Source organism: Pseudonaja textilis, chromosome 4 (genome assembly GCF_049901715.1).
Source record: "Pseudonaja textilis isolate UNSWEBS1 chromosome 4, rPseTex1.2, whole genome shotgun sequence".
NCBI classification, from domain to species: Eukaryota; Metazoa; Chordata; class Lepidosauria; order Squamata; family Elapidae; genus Pseudonaja; species Pseudonaja textilis.
Genome location: NC_141993.1, coordinates 8,192,231 through 8,212,582, shown reverse-complemented (window position 1 = coordinate 8,212,582; position 20,352 = coordinate 8,192,231). Strand labels below are relative to the sequence as shown.

Sequence of the window (20,352 nt, the reverse complement as noted above, 5' to 3'; positions counted from 1 at the left end):
TTAGACTTCGTTCCAACTCTGTCCAGTCAGTCGGCGGTCTGAGGATGATGTACCACCTCTAAGAATGGTCTATTTGGCCAAGTTAGAATTTTGTTATTTTAAAACAGCTCCAGCAGACCTCTACTGGCAACAAATGCATCTATTAGATTCTTTATTTCAGCAAAGGAACGATGATTGCTGGTAGTATTTCTGAACGGGTATGTGTCACTGGTGAGCTCAAGAAATTTGTAGCTTTCTTGGTAAGAAAAACATTGCAACATTATTTCTTTTGCAGTTTCTGTTTGCATTAATCTCAGTACTTTTCCTTTCAAGTCTTTTTACAAATCAGTAATACAAAAAGTGTGAGAAAAGGATAGGCTTCTTCCCTCCCTCCCTTCCTTTCTCCTTCCTTCCTTCCCTCCCTCCCTTGTTTTACCTTCCTTCCTTCCTTCCTCCCTCCCTCCTTCCTTCCCTCCCTCCCTTGTTTTACCTTCCTTCCTCCCTCCCTCCCTCCCTCCCTCCCTCCTTCCCTCCCTCGTTTTACCTTCCTTCCTTCCTTCCTTCCTTCCTTCCTTCCTTCCTTCCTTCCTTCCTTCCTTCCTTCCCTCCCTCCTTTGTTTTACCTTCCTTCCTTCTTTCCTTCCTTCCTTTCTCCCTCCTTCCTTCTCTCCTTCCCTTGTTTTACCTTCCTTCCTTCTTTCCTTCCTTCCTTTCTCCCTCCTTCCTTCCCTCCCTCCCTTGTTTTACCTTCCTTCCTTCCTTCCTTCCTTCCTTCCTTCCTTCCTTCCTTCCTTCCTTCCTTCCTTCCTTCCTTCCTTCCTTCCTTCCTTCTTTCCTTCCTCCCTTCCTTTCTCCCTCCTTCCTTCCCTCCCTCCCTTGTTTTACCTTCCTTCCTTCCTTCCTTCCTTCCTTCCTTCCTTCCTTCCTCCTCCCTCCCTCCCTCCCTCCCTCCCTCGCTCCCTCTTAAAAATGGCACATCAATGTAAGAATTCCTTGTTAAGACTATGGAAAAATTCCCATTGTAGTACAGGAAATATTGCAAACACATTATGTTTTTAAAAGGTGAAAGTTAGTGTTTTCTGTTACTCTACTGCAGAAACAAATGGCGGTGAACATGATTTGCTGATATACAGAGATTCTCTTTTGTTTATTTTTTCAATGGAAATTGTACAGATGGTAGCAAATGCACCAGCCAAAGAAAGAACTCCATGCTTTATAAGCAGATGCACAGGAAACACAAATGATCCCTTTGGATTTTAGGCTATCTAAAAGGTTATCTTATGATCTCCGATGATCTAGGAGAAGATCCTGAAAGTTCTGGAAAACAGTTTGGGACTTGAACATAAAGTTCCAGAGAATTAAGCAGTTCCAAGTGTCCTTGCTAAAATGATTCATAGTGATCTCTGACCTGTGTTTTGGAAATATATTTATTATAGTTAGCATATTGTTCTTCTCCAAGTATTTATTTTTCTCCCATAATAAAGCTCTCAGCGCCTGTGAAAATGTGCTGGAAACTGGGCAGTTTAAATTTTGAATGGAAAGAAAGTTATGGATGAGCCATGAGTAAAATGGCTAGGGTGATTCTGGTCATCAAAGTAGGGTTAAGAAGAAACGTCAAATTTAGATCAGATCTGAGAATATAATAATGGTTTCGCTGGTGCCTGGTGTTCTCTAAGTTTTATTATTTTCTTGCAAACATTTCTTTACCAAATTAGGTAATATCATCAGTATTAGAAGGGAGTGGGGTTTGCTCTTATTTTTATACGCTAGTGGCTTGCCCTGTTACTATTGGTGAGACTGCCTAGATAGTTCTTTGTACGCTGTTGTTTGCTGTTAGCTTGTTTGTCTCCTTGATTGGGGTATGGTCTAATTGTTGATTGTTGGTCTAGTGTTAATTTTGGGGTTAATCTCTACTCATCTGGGTGTTGATTGCAGGTAAGGAAGTGTTTTGGTCTTTTTTTCCCCTTTCCTTTCGGGCTTTTTGATTGTCTCTTCTGAGTGAAGATAGCGTGTAGATAGTGTTTAATCTAATTCACACTGAGAAAGCTGGAGCTCTCAATCTTTTAGAAGGAGGGGAATGCAGATATGCTCTTATTTTCGTGAAAAGAAGGACTAGGGGAGACAGGATAGCAGTTTTCCAATATCTCAGGGGCTTCCACAAAGAAGAAAGGGGCAAGCTATTCTCCAAGGCACCTGAGAGCAGGACAAGAAGCACTGGGTGGAAACTAATCAAGGAGAGAATCAACCTAGAACTAAGGAGAAATTTCCTGAGTGAAAACAATTAATCAATGGAACAACTTGTTTCCAGGAGTTGTAAATGCTCCAGCACTGAAAGTTATTAAGACTGAATTGGAAAACCATTTGTCTGAAGTGGTGTAGGGTTTTCTGCCTAAGCAGAGGGTTGGACTAGAAGACCCCCCCAAGGTCCTTTCCAACTCTGTCATTCTCTCTATATTATTGGTGTACCGCTACAAGAATATTCATAGAAATTAAATTAGGGCGCGACGGCACCTTAAAATATCTGATAAAATGGCTGAACTGGAATAAAAATAATAAAAGTCTGATGATGGTATTGGTGGGGTTCCTTTCAATGTTTATCTTTACAACATTGTGTTAGTTTTAGTGTAGATCATAATCTGATCAAGCACCAATGAGTTGGTTCTGGGTTGCTATTTTTTTTTTCCCCTATTCGAGCCCTAGTTCACATCTGCTTTTGTTCCTTCCCCGAAGATTCAGAGCCGTGTAAACAAGCCCCTTTGGAGACAAAAGAAAGGCAGTGGTCATTTTCCTCTAGCTTTGGATTGCAAAGATTTCCCAGAAAACCGCCATTATTTACATACGTAACTGCTGGGTTCATTCTTTTATGCGAGATGCAGATCATTCGGGGAATAAAAAAACCTCAAGGGTGGAATTCCAAGATGGCATGTTTATGTATTTCATCCTTTCCTCAGTACACCCTTGACTCCAATTAAGATTGCTTTAGCTCAGAAAACGTCCTTCGCTTCTTTTATGGAAAACTGGAGGGGTGACCTATAGTCTTCGAGAGGGAGATTCCAGACTCCAGTCGCCACACCTGGAAAGCATCCTTTCATTATGCTTTCGCTGAAAGTAAATAAATTATGAACAGTCAATTGAGCCTTGGATAATGTTCTTCCTCTCTCATTGACTCGAAGAGTGTTTAACTTGACTTCAGACTTTTTAAGCTCTCTCTCTCTCTCTCCAAGAAATCTGGGATTGGACATCATCACATCTGGCATTCTGCCATGGCATTTTAGTTTTGAAATGTACAAAATATTATTTTCTCCTTTGAAATGCAACACACGTTTGAGCCGAATCCATCTTTCTGGGTGCTGAATGACTTGAAATCTCAAACTTAGTCTTATTATTTAAACACACACACACACACACACACACACACACACACTGGACAAATCTAAAATAGAAAACCAATTCTTGAGATAGATAGATAGATAGATAGATGATAGATAGATAGATAGATAGATAGATAGAGATAGATGGTTGATAGATGATAGGTAGATAGATGATAGGTAGGTAGATAGATAGATAGATGATGGATAGATAGATTGATAGATGATGGAGAGAGAGAGATCAAGTACATAGACAAGTAGGTAAATAGGTAGATAGGTAGATAGATAATAGAGATGATAGATGATGAATAGAGATAGATAGATGATATAGATAGATTATATAGATAGATAGAGATAATAAATATATGATAGATAGATAGATAGATAGATAGATAGATAGATAGAGATAACTAGTACATATGTCATGTCTCCAGGGCATGCTGGAGCCGTGACACCATGCGTTGTACCATATCAGACTATGTTATCGAGTGGGGAAGTGCTGTTAATCACCCAACCTGGGGTTTCGACTGTTTGACGGAGATAACGAGCCTTGCTGACGTCACACGCTGAGCTGTTACAGCCTGTGGGCGGTTGTAGACAAAGTGATTAAGATGCTGCCTGTTGAACTAACAATCTCAAGAGGGGTGGAGGGTCACTTCATAGGTGTAAATACAATGAGGGAATATATATCATATTTGTACAAATATGGTAAATAGGGCTCGATAATTAATAGATAAAAGTATGGTGCATAGGGTATTACATGGTGATCGGATGTGATGCAGTAATGCTCACCGGATGGTGGATAAACTCATTAAGTTGTTAACTGGTGTATAAATACAGCTCTGGCTGCCAGGTGCACCAGAGCTGACTTTAATTCCTTTTGGTTACTCGTTGTTACCTGAATCCGGAGCATTGTATGGACAAATAAAGTTTTATTTGATCATTACCTTGAGACCTTTGTTTCCCTTCCTGTCTGAAACAGCTGAGACATAGATAAGTAGGTAGATAGATAGATAATAGATAGAGATGATAAATATAGCTAGCTAGCTAGCTAGACAGACAGACAGACAGATGATATACATATAGATAGATAAAGATAATAGATGATAGAGATAGATAGATAGATAGATAGATAGATAGATAGATAGATAGATAGATAGATAGATAGATAGATAGATAGATAGATAGATAGATAGGATGGATGGATGGATGGGTGGGTGGATGGATGGTTGGATGACAGACAGACAGATATCCAAACTCACCCCACTGCCTTGCAACATTTAGTTTAAAAAACATGCTAATCGAACATGGAAACAGAAACGGAGCCAAAGAGTTCCGCTTCCCAGAAGGGAATTATTTTTCACCTGCTATCCATCCATGACAAATAGATTTGCAGTCTTTGTTATTGATACAGTTGCTGGATTCCTTTCTAGTTTACTGCAGAGGCTTCATCTATTTGCAATTGCAATGGATAGCTCAGAATGTCCCCGTATAATTTACATAGCCACTTATCATGATTAGTCAGAATTTGTCATTTCCTTAATGTGAATGGCGCTTTATCCTTATCAGCTGATCTTCTCCAGTTTCTACATGAAGCTCTCTGTATTGTGAGATATCGACACACACAAAAAATGACATATGAGTTTGTTTTTTGTTTTGTTTTTTTAAAGTAGGCCATGTTGTTAAGATGAAAAATCATGAAATATATTTAATCAAAGTCCAGAAATTAACCCATTTATGATGGCAGCAAAAAACAAAAAAAAGTGAATGAGGTAGGCTGGAGGAGAGTGAGGGTGAGACCTGACTGGCCTGAAGTCACCCAGTCAAACTGTTGGGGCTTCCTGTTTTCTTCTCTGTCAATTCTTCTCTATCAATGAAGGAGAATCTTTGTAACTCAGGATTGAACGGACGGGTCCTTGGTGCTCTCTGAACTCGGCGGTTTTCTTGCAGATGTTTCCTTACCCAAACTAGGCAACATCATCAGTGTTAGCTAGTCTAGCACAGGTGATATTATCTAGTTTGGGCAATAGCAATAGCACTTAGTCTTATATACCACTTTATGGTGCTTCACAGCCCTCTCTAAGTGTTTTACAGAGTCAGCCTCTTGCCCCCAACAATCTGGGTCCTCATTTTATCCACCTCAGAAGGATGGAAGTGAGTCAACTTTTAGGTGGAAGGAAGGAAGGAAGGAAGAAAGGGAGGGAGGGAGGGAGGGAGGAAAGGAAAGGAAGGCAATAGCAATAGCCCTTAGACTTATATACTGCTTCACAGTATTTTTTTACAGCCCTTTCTAAGAGGTTTACAGAATCAGCCTCTTGCCCCCAACAATCTGGGTCCTTGTTTTACCCACCTTGGAAGGAGGGAAGGCTGAGTCAATAGCAATAGCAATAGCACTTAGAGTTATATACCGCTTCACGGTGCTTTTACAGCCCTCTCTAAGTGATTTACAGAGTCAGCCTCTCGCCCTCAACAATCTGGGTCCTCATTTTACCGACCTCTGAAGGATGGAAGGCTGAGTCAACCTTGAGCCTGGTGAGATTCGAACTGCCAAATTGCAGGCAGCCAGCAGGCGGCAGAAGTAGCCTGCAGGACTGCACTCTAACCACTGCGCCAATGCGGCTCATGTCAATGTAATGAAAGAAAACAAGAAAACCACCTAACTCAGAGAGCACCAAGGACCCCTCAATTCTTCTCAATAAAGTCTGAAACTCTTTGGGTATCAGAAAGTCTTCATCTGTTTTTGCTCCTTATCCTGGAGCAGATAGCTAACTAGAATCTAGCTATGAAATGGTACATGGGAAGAGAATGGATATATTTCATACAATGTCTCAACTGGATTCTTGTCTGGACACTTTTTATATATCGATGACTATGTTGTCTCCTCAACTCGACCATTCTTCTCCCGATGATCTCAGCACATAGCACAAACTTTGCTGAACCCAGTTTTCTCGTTTGACTGTAGCAATCATTTTTTTAAAAAAATAATAAAGTTCTTAACACCTCCAGGAGTCTTGTTTGACCAGGATCTCTCTATTTATTACGATTTCCTACAGTTCTAATAATAATAATAATAATAATAATAATAATAATAATAATAATAATAATAATAATAAGAAGAAGAAGAAGAAGAAGAAGAAGAAGAAGAAGAAGAAGAAGAAGAAGAAGAAGAAGAAGAAGAAGAAGAAGAAGAAGAAGAAGAAGAAGAAGAAGAAGAAAGTACAGTATCACAATGGCAAGAAACTCAGGATGCAACAAAAAGAACAGGTCTCTGCCCAAAATTAAAATGACCTTGTTGTTCCAGCCATGGCTGTTATTCAGATGAATAAAAACTAACAATCATTAATTCTGATTGTGTGTGTGTGTGTGTAGGGGGGGGCGTTATGTGCATGCAAGGGATGGGAGCAGGTGTACATATCAATAAATTTCAGTGGATGGTAAAAGTCTGTAGCCAAACAGCTTCATCATCTGCCTTTCAAAGCTTGCGAGACAGGCCATTTTTCATGATTTCACCATTTTGGCGAAACAGGCCCTTTTCAATTAAACAAACCCTTTGATTCCAGATGTGTGTTTATTTGCTGAAACCAGGCCAGGAAAAAAAAAACAAAAACAAAACCAAAGGTCTGGTTCATCTCAAAGGGGAGGATTTTTGAAAAAACGAAACAAGGAGGAAAACACCTTCTTGCGCCAGAGAGCTTGAAGAAAACAAAGAAACCCACCGATGATAATTTCAGGTTTGGCAGGAAGACTCTTGGACCGAGGATGTGCAGGAATCAGGGGTGGGCTGAGACCGGTTCTCACCGGTTCGAGTGAACCGGATATTAATTTTACATCTGCTTTGGTGAACTGGTAGTTGCAATGACTGGCTGGCCCCACCCACCACATCCCTCCCATCCCAGGGGTTTCCATGCGGCCTGTTTTGGCTCAGGGAGAGGGAAAATGGGCCTCCCAGAGGCCTCCAGACCCCAGGGAGGCTGTTTTTGCTGTCCCAGAGGCACAAGGAAAGCCTCCAGAGCCCGGGGAGGGTGAACCCCCCCCACACTTTGGTGCCCACCATGGCCACACCCGTCCAGCAACCAGGCAGAGAGCCAGTTGCTAAATTTTTTGGAGCCCCCCCCTCCTGCCAAGAATGGAGTTGAGGTTTGTCTGCCTGCCTATATTGAGTCGATTCTTTCTTTTTCTTGTCCACAAATGTTGCCCCATGAACCTTGAAAGCTGCCTACGAGGATCGATTTTGTGTGCAAATAATCATGTGCATTGATGCGGTAACGAAAAACACATTTCTTGCACAACTGGCAATAAGGGTATCTTTTTAACATGTCTTTTTGGAAGACTAGAGGTTGGTTCTTCAGTGTCTGCCAATTTTGAGAAAGCACAGTGGACCTTTGGTCTTCCCACCCACAGGAGAATGTCATGGGTGAGCCTGCAAAAACAATCGGAAATCACTCACTGAGCCTGCATTTTGCAGCTCGTGAGAAACAAAATGCACTGTGGAGCAATTTTAGTCATTCCATGCCACTAAGCAAACCAGACACTTCCCATCACATCACTGAACACAAGTGAATAATATGCTGAAATATCAGCATATTATTCATTTAGAGCGACAGATAGAAGACAAGCTCAGGATCCAAAAAGATCTTGACAGGCTTGAACAATGAGCCCTTATCCAAAAACAGGAAATTTAATGTGGAGAGAGAAAAGCAAGGTTTTATACCTGGGCAGGAAAAACCAAAGGTACAAGCACAGTTGAGGTGAAACCTGGCTCAAAAAGAGTAATTGTGAGAGGGACCTTGGAGTCCAAGTGGACGATGACTGAAACAGGAGTCAGCAGTGTGCAATGGCAGCCACAAAAGCTGATATATTTAAGATCATGTGAAGTAATTAGTACATCTTTATGAAGTCTTAATAAGACCACACTTAGAATACTGCATCCAGTTTTGGTCACCACACTACTATAAAAAAAGACGTTGAGACTCTAGAAAAAGTACAGAGAAGAGCAACCAAGATGATGAGGGGACTGGAGGCTGAAACATACGATGAACGGTTGCAGGAACTGGGCCTGACTAATCTAGCGAAGAGAAGGACCAGGGGAGACAGGATAGCCATGTTCCAATATTTGAGGGGCTGCCACAGAGAGGAGGAAGGGGTCAAGCTATTTTCCAAAACACCTGAAGGCCAGGCGAGGCATAATGGATGGAAACTGAACAAGGAGAGATTCAACCTAGAAATAAGATATTTTCTGACCAGGAGAACAATCAACCGATGAACAGAAGTTGCCCTTTGAAGTTGTGGGAGCTTCATCATTTGAGACTTTCAAGTAGAGACTGGACTGCCATCTGTCAGATATGCTGTAGGGTCTCCTGCTTGGGCAGGGGGGGTTGGACTAGATGACCTGCAAGGTCCCTTCCAACTCTGTTAATCTGTTAAATGAAAAAAAAAATTGCTTAGGTGTAAGGGTGGGATTCAACACGAGGGCCTCTCAATTTCCAGGCTCTCTGTAACCGTTCTAATGTGTGGCTGTGCAGATTTGACTGACAAGGTTTTAAGCATGATTTGGAAATTAAATAAGGAAAGCAACGTTGAATTGGCAGAGCAGGGAAATTGCAGCCAAGGAATGTACCTCTAATTTAGGGTAAAGAGCAATAATGAGAGCCCATAAAAATAAATCGCCATGATGTTAAATAGACTGCAGATCATTGGCACCTCGTGATGTTGCTTAGATTGTATGCCAGAAATATGGCAATAACCAATTGCAGGTGTTAACAAGGGAATTTCTGAAATGTAAAATTTCATTTGTTTTGGATGGTTTGGGTGTGGCTACGGGTGTCTCAAAGGCAGAAGTTATAGAGGAAACTACGGTTGCACATTTTGTTTTAATCACAGGAAGAACCAGCAACTAGGTCTAGATTTTATTTACAAATTTAGTTTAGCGTGAAAAGTTACATGTAAACCTACGGTAGCACTGTATACTTCTAAAAACCTGTGGAAAGCAGAGACGTAGGGAAGTTCAACCGATTTAAGCTGGTCCGATCTAGATGGTTTGCTGAAGCAACTTGTGATCCTGTATCATGATCAGGGGTGGGATTTTAGCGGTTCGGCCCAGTTCGGGTGAACCAGTAGCTCCGAAGATCAGCTGGGAGTGAATCAGTTCGCTCCGAAGATCAAGGTATTTCTTTTTTTTCCCCCACCGATCAGCTGTTTTCCAAACATCAGCTGTGCCATGTGATTTAGATTAGTTAGAAAGCAGGAAATCATTCGATTTCTTGCTTTCTAGCTAATCTAAATTGTGTAGCACAGCTGATCCCTCCCCTCGCTGTTGTACTGCTTCGCCCAGGAGGCTTCCCTGAGGCCCAGGAGGCAATTCTTTTTATTTTTTTTTATTTTTTTTGCCTACTAGGCCTCAGGGAAGCCTCCTCAGAGCAAAAACGAGGTGCTGGGGGCTGTGTAGCACCTCCCACTCCGTTTTTGCTCCCAGGAGGCTTCCCTGAGGCCTAGTAGGCAAAAAAACAACAACTCACGCCCACCCAGCCACATGACCACCAGGCCATACTCACCTGGCCCATGTCCAACTAGCCATGCCAACAGAACCGGTAGTTTAACATTTTGCATCCCACCCCTGATCTAAATCATTTCAAATCTTCTGCTCTAACCTTCGAAAGGCAGCCCGTCCCAAACAAAGAAGAACTTTTCTAAATTCCATGCGGTGTCGCTGTGACACACAGGAGACCAAATTAGGAACGGAGGGCAGGAAACAAAAAGTAAGGGGTGGAAGATCATTAGAGAGAAATCCAACTAGAAATAAGGAGACACTTCCTAACAGTGAGGATAATTTGCCTCCAGAAGTTGTAGGTGCTTCATCACTGGAAGTTTTTAAGAAGAGACTGGACAGTCACTTATCTAAAATAGTATAGATTCTCCTGCTTGAGCAGGAGGTTGGACTACAAGACCTCCAAGGTCCCTTCCAACCTATTTATGTTCTAATTTTGAATCGGTCATGAGACACACACAGGATCATCGTGTAGGAAAGACACTGATTCTTTCCGTAACTTGGAAAGAGCAGGAGCATTTTGACTATGGAGATGCTACAAACATCGTAACTGTGAAAAATGGTCATAAGTCACTTTCAGGGCCATTCAATGGTCACCAAAGCAACTGTTGTAAGTCAAGGACTACCTGTATTATGGTGGCTTTAAAAATCAGGTTCTGTGCTAGTGAACTTTGGAGATCAAGAGGGAAGTGTCAGCTTCTCTGATCCCCTGACACAAATGTCGCCCTGGGCGATAGATAGATAGATAGATAGATAGATAGATAGATAGATAGATAGATAGATAGATAGATAGAAGGTAGAGATGGAGATAAAAGATAGATACTGTAGATCAGGGGTCTTCAAACTTGGCCAGTTTAAGACTTGTGGACTTTAACTCCCAGAACTCCTCCTCCAGTCATGATAGCTCAGGAATTCTGGGAGTTGAAGACCGCAAGTCTTAAACTGGCTAAGTTTGAAGATCCTTGGAATAGAGATAGATAGATAGATAGATAGATAGATAGATAGATAGATAGATAGATAGATAGATAGATAGATATTAGGTAGGTAGATAGATAGATAGATAGATAGATAGATAGATAGATAGATAGATAGATAGATAGATAGTAGAGATGGAGATGAAAGATAGATACTGTAGATTAGGGGTCTCCAACCATGGCAACTTTAAGACTTGTGGACTTCAACTCCCAGAGTTCCTCAACCAGCAAAGGAATATAAGCCTACTGAATCTCTATGATGTGTAACGCTAGCTCAAACTTTCCTTGAGTGCAGTGTTTGGTCAGGCAGAAATTCAACTATTTACTCACACTTTTTTTTTAACAGATATCTGAGATGGATTCGTGCTTGGACTGTGACGTTAGAAATGGCATTGCATGAGCTAGCAAGGCAAGCGTAAAATATGTAACTTAAAGACAGCCATAGATGAAGTTTAGAATATTAGCGGGGGAATTTTTAAAATCCTGATCCTTCTTGTAATATTAGAGGGCTTCTCTCTGTCTGACAGTCTGGTTAATTGAAATAAGCAGTTATTTCAAATAGGTTATTCTATCCAACAACATGAAATTTAAGGTGGAGAAAAGCCAGGTTTTACACCTAGGCAGGAAAAACTGAAGGTACTAGTCAGTGGTGGGATTCAATTTTTTTTTACTACTGGTTCTGTGCGTGTGGCTTGGTGGGCGTGGCATGGCTTGGTGGGTGTGGCTAGGTGGGCATGGCAGGGGAAGGATACTGCAAAATCTCCATTCCCTCCTCACTCCTGGGAAAAGGTCACTGCAAAATCTCCATTCCCTCCTCACTCCTTGGGGAAGGTCACTGCAAAATCCCATTCCCTCCCCACCCCACTAACCTGCTTTCCAGCTCCGTTCTCCTGTGCTGGGCAACCAAAGAAGACCCAGCCAATCAGCTGGGACTTGGGAGGCAGAGAATAGATGGTGGCAGGGCCAGTTAGAGGTGGGATTGGCCGGTTCTCCAAATGACTCAAAATTTCTTTTACGGGTTCTCAAGAATTGGTCAGAATCTGCTGAATACCACCTCTGGTACAAGAACAGGTTAGGCAACATCTGGCTCAAAAAGAGTAACTGTGAGAAGGACCTTGGAGTCCTAGTGGACGATCACTTAAACGTGAGCCAGCCGTGTGCCGCAGTAGACAAAACAACCAATACAATCCTTGGTTGTATAAACAGAGGCATAGAATCAAAAGTATTAGTGCCACTTTATAAATCCTTAGTAAAACCACAAGCGGAATATTGCATCCAGCTTTGGTCATCACATTACAAAAAAGATGTTGAAACTTTGGAAAAAGTACAAAGAATAGCAACTAAGATGATGAAAGGCCCATTGACAAAAACATATGAAGAACAGTTCCAGGAAATTTCTACAACACTTTTTCCAAAGTCTCAACACCTTTTTTTATACACACAAAAAGATGTTGAGACTTTGGAAAAAGTGTTGCAGGAATTTCCTGGAACTGTTCTGCATGTATGGGTGGATGTGAGTGTGAGTAGGTGCACACAAACACACACATACACACACACACGATCATCATTAATAGGAACCAGTGGCCAAACATCAGTGGTGGGTTTCCAATTCTTTTCCTACTGGTACTATGTGCTTTGCATTGTGTGCACACCGCAAGGCTCCAATAATAGCCAATTTCAACACTGCTGAGCTGTCTGAACTATTTTTTAGCAGTTAATATAGGAGAGGTAATGGCGGGGGTGGGTTAGCGGGGCCAGTCAGAGATGGTATTTGCCAGATCTCCAAACTGGTCAAAATTTTAGCTGTCGGAGACTTCCGGTTTGTGCTTCTTCGGCGACAGACTGAAACCTCATCTCTCCAAGGCTTCGATCCATGCTCGCTGCTGGAGCACCCCGAGCTGGCGGGCTTTGGGGCTAAGCCACCCCGTAGAGGTGGTGAAGAAGGGGGAGACTGCCTGCAGGGTTGAGGAGAGCCGCATCTCTCCTCCCCAGCTGGCCATTACTCCCTTTCCCGAAGGTGGTTGTAGCGGTGGTCAGAAATGGCCACCACAAAGAAGAACTCGACCAGAAAAGAATGTGCAGGAGGAAGATAAGAAGAGAAAATTTTGGTTGACCGGGTCAAACAGCAAAAGCAACAAATAAGGTACCCTGGAATTTAAACTTAACAACATTGTTCCCAAAGAAGATTTTGAAGCTGCGAAGGAGAGAGCGAAGGGAAAGGATTAGGGTTTTTTTGTTCCCTTCCTTATACTGATAGCTAAGAGACTTAAGCAAGAAATTGAAAAAAAATCCAGTTTGACGTGAATAGGCATCTAAGCTGAAAATAAAAGTCAAAGGGATAATAAAGTTTTCTAGACATTTAAAAGTTTTTAAAAGCAGGAAAGGAGAAAAAAAAAAGAATAAAAGGGCAGGATCTGGAAAAATGGAGGAGCCTGCCTGGAATTAAGGAATGGAACTGTAATTAAAAGGAACTTACAGTGAAATTTTAACAAGATTCCTCAAAGATACATTTTAATTGAAACTTGGTAACAAAATAATAGAACCCCAGGAAGAGAAAGTGGAAAAAAAGAAGCAAGTAGAAACAGCCTTGGATTATTTTGATTATTTGGTGATTTTTGGTTTTTGGTTTTTACATCTAGATGACTAAAATTAACCGGGTGGTTGTTTAAAAGTTTTTAAAATTGTATCACTCTTAGAAGAACTGAAAACGGAACTTTAAAAAATGGAAAGAAGATGCACAACAAGGGAGAAGTTTTTTGGCTTCGTGTTTCAATTCTTAGAAATGGAGATCTGGAACTATGAGAAGCAACAAGAAACTCTTACAGAACAAGAAGATTGGGACAAAGAAGAAGCCATCTTTAATGATCAAATAATTTTAGGGGGGGGGGAGAAAAGGGGGGAAAGAGAATGAAAGGTTTAAGACTAGAAAAAACATCCAAAAAGGAGAACAATTTGAAAGATAAGTATAATATTAGAAAGCAACAGAAGAGGGTATTACAAATGAGAGAGTTAGAAGTAGAGAGACAAGGGGGTAAAAAGGGGAGGGAGAAGAAGGGGGGGAAGAAGGCAAGGAAAAGAGGTTGTAAAAAACAGAAACAAGAAATGGAGAAACAGAGAAAAGGTATAAGGATTGTAACCATAAGCTGGTTTAGAGATAATGGGTGAAAATTTAATTACAAAAGGGATTCTGCAAAGGTACATAAGATAGCATTGTTATATTACAAATAGAAATAATTATAGAAAATATGATGATGGATAAAATATTTACTGTAATGTAGTGGGATGTTTGTTAATAAATAAATGAATTAAAATAATTGAGAGAATTAAAAGGGAACATTTTTAATTATTAGTAATGATTTATAAAAATATAAGTGAGAAATATAAAAAAAAAGAATTAACTATGGAAAGTTTATAAGCGTTCCCAAGGAAGTATGATATTTAATTGAAAAGAAATGTTAAAGATGTTAAGATTTTAATGCATATTAATAATAGATTTGAATTGGAATGGAATGTATGTTTTATTTATTTATATATATATATATATATATATATATATATATATATATATATATATATATTTGTTTTCTGAGGTTCTCATGGTATTTATATGTGGATCTTTGGTTGTTCGGGTTTTCCAGCGTAAGATTCGAGTATCTAGGCAACGTTTCGATGAAGTCTCATTCATCATCTTCAGGCTTCTGTCTCCGGCTCTGTGCTTCTTACTCTGAGAAGCACAGAGCCGGAGACAGAAGCCTGAAGATGATGAATGAGACTTCATCAAACGTTGCCTAGATACTCGAATCTTACGCGGAGAAAACCTGAACAACCAAAGATCCACATATATGTGTGTGTATATATATATATATATATATATATATATATATATATATATATATATATATATATATATATTTTAAGAAGATAGTCCTTATTTTAAGAATGTACCAAGCAGAACTCGATTTGAAGTTATGTACTATATTGAATGCTATAATCTTAAAGGTATACATTGAAGCTTAAATAAGAGTTTGAATGGATAAAATTAAAGGATATAAAGGTGTCATACTCTAATTAGTAACTACAGGGAAAAAATTGCTTAATAAGAAAAGATAATGTGAAATTGAAACAGGACAGACAAAAGTATAAATATAATGATTTGAATTGAGATGAGATAATTAAAACAAAGTTGAGAAAATTAAAAGAGGGGAAAAACTATGTAGAAAATATAAAATGGTAATAAGATATGGAACAGAATATAAACATGAGCATGAAATGGAGTTTTGTGTCTATATGAAGAAGTGATAACCTGGGACCATGCTATTTTCAAAAAAGATGTTTTATTTGTATTTTGTTTTTGTGAAAACCCAAATAAAATTTTCAAAAAAAAAAAATTAATCTGCCGGTATGACAGAACCAGTCCAAACCGGGTGAATACCACCTTCTGTCAAACATCCAAATTTTTATCACGTGATCATGGGGATACAGCAAAGGTCATAAGTGTTATCGTGTCACATTTTTCAGTGCCTTTGTAACTTTGAACAGTCACTAAGTGAACTGTTTTAAGTCGAGGACTTACCTGTAGACAGTTACAATTTGAGTAAACCTCTCATCCCTCTTACAAGCTAACTCTGGAATTGAAGATAAAAGCTGCAGGCATCTTACATAGGGAAGGGTAAAATCCAGATCTTTAGCATTCAGTTGTCAATCAAAGTTGATCCCCACTTTTCTGTAACCTCCTAAGAAGCAATCTTCAATCCATTTCCACTTCTTCCTCAAGGGGTTAAGGGGATTCACAGTAAACCCTTGTCATTTCTGACTCTGGTAAACAAATTACACACTGCCCTTAATTTATCTTTGGGTGCTGTACTAAGCTGAGCCAAGAGTTAGTAGAAGTCTGAACACATTTTTCATGTATAGGAAGTTTTGTCTAACTTTGGCAAATATCCACAAATGAAATGTAGAATGCTGTAGGTTCTAATGGTGTGCTTTAAGTTACCAAGAATATCTGTGTTCTCAGATAAAAGGGAAATTTATCCTTCTCAGCTGATGCATAAATGTAATCTATTTATTTACAAAGTCTGTGCTCAGGATGATTTCTTTCTTTCTTTCTTTCTTTCTTTCTTTCTTTCTTTCTTTCTTTCTGTCTGTCTGTCTGTCTGTCTGTCTGTCTGTCTACCTGCCTTTCTCTATTTATTTCTCCTCCCTCCCTCCCTCCCTTCCTTCCTTCCCATACCTGGAAAGTATGACAAATTATGAATTGCTATTTCAATCAAATCCTGATTAATAGAAAGAGAGTAGGTTGAAATGAAAAATGAGCAATGTACAGAATCCAGATGAACGATGCAGTCATCAGCAAGTATCATTCGCAAAGAAAATGTCAGATTAGAATCTTGTTGTCTTGTTGCATAAACCATGATGGTGTGTTCATAGTTGTCTTGTTGCATAAACCATGATGGTGTGTTCATAGTTGTGTTTCTGAAGATTTCCATGAGTTGGGTCCAACTATCTAGGTTTCTTAAAAGCCAACCAGGCATTCTCACCTCTGAAACATCAAAATACTTGAGTGACAAAGCTGATGTTTTTCTTTACTCACTATTGACTAGTAGGTCAATCTTAATTTTGAAGCACCTTCAGATCTACAACAGTCTGATACTATTGCTCTGGGCTCTTTAGGAACAACTGAAAGACTTCTTTCCCCCAAAAATATTTACAGAGTGGGACACAAGCTTACGGGGCCCCAGCTGCTGATGAAGGAAATGTGCTTATATTTGCCAAGAGTTAGAATTAAGCATGTCATTTGATAAATAGGAGCACATTTTTCAAAATCCTTTTGTGTGTCTGAAGAGGAGAATAGAAGCCAAGGCTATTTGGAAGTTTTATGTTACTAAAATCCAGCCGAAACTGAATTTGGAGCAAGATCTTGGAGACAAATGGTGAAGGGCAAAAGGCCAAAAACAGATGCATTAATAATCCCTGTAAAGCAGTGGTAGCCAACTAATTTGAGATATAAAAGGAAACCGTGAGTTTAAACTTTCCTGTATTTTGAAGATGCACAGTTCCATTGATAAGTGCAGGAAATATTAAACCACCCCATTAATGCCCAAGGAAAACAATAAAATATCTACAGATCTTATTTCAGGGATTTTTTTTTCTTTTTTTTCTTTCTAAATGGAATCCATTATTGGATGTGGATGATTGTAAAGACTTACTATATGTTTTAAGGTTCCTTTTATGCTTTTTTAAAATACATTGCCCATTATAATCAAGTTGTGTGAAGTTGGGAACATGTCATCTATCTCGGGCCAATTAATACAGATGAAAATGACTTTGTAGTTTCCCAGGAAGCATCCTTAAATGCTGGAAGCAGAGTTTGGATCGGAGGGCTGTTTTTGTGGATTGATGTTGAAATAAGTTTCATCTTTGATTGTTTTTTTTAAAGCCCTAAAGGTTTGCATCAGGCACATTCCATGTAACTCTAGGTTTAGAATTGGAAAGAAATTTGTATTCAAGCAAACTGATCCTTCTCTAATATTGGTTAAAGAAAGAAACACTTCAGCAGTTCACATGCAAGAGATTGAAACAATCTCTGCCATAGGAACCTTGGAAGATATAAATTGAATTCTAAAGGGGTAAAGCAATCCTGTGACTGAAATTTATGTAACCTTGTCCTATCCTCTTTCCATACCTCTTGATTAAAAAAAGTTTATAGTGATCATGCCCACTCACTAAGAGTAAGAAAAGAACTCCTACTTTACCTTCTACTGCCATCTGAAATCAAGCTCTGGACCATTGTGAAATCTAGAGTACTGCATCCAGTTTTGGCCACCACACTATTAAAAAGTTGTTGAGACTCTAGAAAAAGTGCAGAGAAGAGCAACCATTAGGGGACTGTAGACTAAAACATATGATGAACAGTTGCAGGAACTGGGCATGGCTTGTCTAGTGAAGGGAAGGACCAGGGGAGACAGGATAACAGTCTTCCAATATTTTAAGAGAGGAAAGAGTCAAGCTATTCTCCAAAGCACCTGAAGACCAGACAAGGAATAATGGATGGAAACTGATCAAGGAGAGATTCAACCTGGAAATAAAGACAAAGTTTTGGACAGTGAGAACAATCAACCCATGGAACAGAAGTTGCCTTCAGAAGTTGTGGGAGTTTCATCACTGGAAGCTTTCAAGTAGAGACTGGACAGCCATCTGTCAGAAATGATGTAGGGTCTCCTGCTTGTGCAGGGAGTTGGACTAAATGAACTATAAAGTCCCTTCCAACTCTGTTAATCTGTATCTTACTATGAATGGCAGAAACTCAGAGGCTTAAACATGACACATTACAGGCTTAAACATGAACATTACACCGCTTTTTGGTAGACATGGAAAAGAGAAGAAAAGTAACAGACATCTTTGACATCTTGAAGACAAAGTTGGCCCTCCAACACACCAAAGTAGGTGTCATTTAATAGAAGAAGGAAATTAACCAGGTATTTTTTTTTTATGTGTATGATTCTAGGCATGGGGAAAAGAAAGATAATTTGGTAAAGGCATTCTCAAAGCTTTACTTGAAAGCTACCTCAGCTAGATTGCTAAACCAATAGGTAAGATTGATTTAAATCACCTTATGATGTGCAGTAAAAAGAACCCGGTATGTCTAGACTAACAAAGAGAAGGATTAGGGGTGGCATGATAGCTATCTTCTGGTTCTTGAGAGGTTGTCACAGGGAGGACAGAATTTATTTATGTTGGAAATGCTGTTTATATAGAGCAAACAAAGAATACAGTCACGATGTGCTTTACTGCTCAACTGCTTAACAAGAAACTCTATTTAGAACAAAAGAGCATAGAGTATATACCATAGATCCTCAGAAAAGATTGGACAGACATTTGTCCAAGATGCAATAAGGACTCCTAGCTTGGACAGGGCAGGGGGTTGGACTCGAAGAGCTCCAAGGTCCCTTCCAGCCCTGTGATTCTATGATTCTAATATAGATATACTTTTCAAGAGATGGGAAAATTTTATAACAGGTCTTATTAAGGGAAAATACATGAGATGGTCAGTTTCTGAATTCTAGATCCTGATTATAATTATTGCTCTTACGTGATCTCAGTTACATTATGAGATCTTCCTTGTCTCATTTCCTTTAGGTCAAGGCATATTTTTATGGTGGGAAATATATGCTTTCCCCAAATTGTAGAGAAAATGTTAGGAAAGCATTGATCTGCCAAGAGGCTGTAACGCTATTCTAACATATTTGAAGATAACAAACATCGCAACTTCATCGTAGATGCGAATATTGCCAAGCCATCTTGCGGAGGTACATTAATAGAAATTGGTAGGTGTGAAGCATAATTGCTTTGCAGGTAACAATATTTGATTCTTCTCCTACTGGATGTTCACACTACTTGCACCAAAAAAAAAGAATTTTATTTTAAAGAGAAAACAATCATTTCTCAGTGACAACTACCAGTCATTCCCTCTAGGAACAAGTTCTTAGTTAGCCAACTGCTGACACATGCATTGTTATCATTTCTCTCCCCCACCCCCATTTGAATGCGTGTATTGTTTTATGAGACATCTTGACTTTAACAGATTATAAAAGGAAACTTGCAAAGCAATAAATCGAAACATTGATCACAGCAAGATTAGCATTTAGGGCCCAGAGGAAAGCAAAGGGGGTGCTTCTTATTTGATCCAAATTGTGCAATGGGATGGCATTCATTACGTGAGATTTGCAGAATTCTTATATTAGGAATGTGACTGATTGCTGGAATGTAGAAGGCAGCTGGCTTCCGTTTATAGTTATTTCTTAAGAAATGAAGGATATAAATATTATGTTTGCTTAAAAACAAATATGGATATGTCCTTGAGATACTTGTAAAAGCTCCAATAATTATTTTACAAGCAGGAAGAAATGGTGCTGGCACTTATACCAATTATTTATTTCCAATGATGGGTTTTTGAACAAAATATGAATGGAATTGGGAGGATGAGATGATTAGCCAGGCAGAATTTTCTGATGAGTACACCAATCAGTCAATCAGAATACAGCTAGAAGGTACCTTGGAGGTCTTCTAGTCCAACCCCCTGCTCAACCAGGAGACCCTATACCATTTCAGACAGGTGGCTGTCCAGTCTCTTCTTAAAAACTTCCAGTGATGGAGCACCCACACCTTCTGAAAGCAATCCCTTCCACTGGTTAATTGTTCTCACTATTAGGAAGTTTCTCCTCAATTCCAGATTTCTTCTCTCCTTGATTAATTTCCATCCATTGTTTCTTGCCTTGCCTTCTTGTGCTTTGGAAAATAAGTTGCCCCCCTCCTCTTTGTGGTAACTTCTCAAATACTGGAACACTGTTATCATGTCACCCCTAGTCCTTCTTTTCTCTAGAGTGGCCAAATCCAAACTCTGCAACTGTTCTTCATACGTTTTTGTCTCCAACCATTCAATCATCTTAGTTGCTCTTCTTTGCACTTTTTCCAAAGTCTCAACATCGTT

At 39.6% G+C, this 20,352-nt stretch overlaps 1 protein-coding gene across 2 annotated transcripts in view; it reads left to right on the top strand.

Annotated features, from left to right (window-relative positions):
* Nucleotides 1–20,352, top strand: part of LRMDA (leucine rich melanocyte differentiation associated) — an 810,136-nt gene that overhangs the window by 692,864 nt on the left and 96,920 nt on the right. The window lies entirely within an intron of this gene.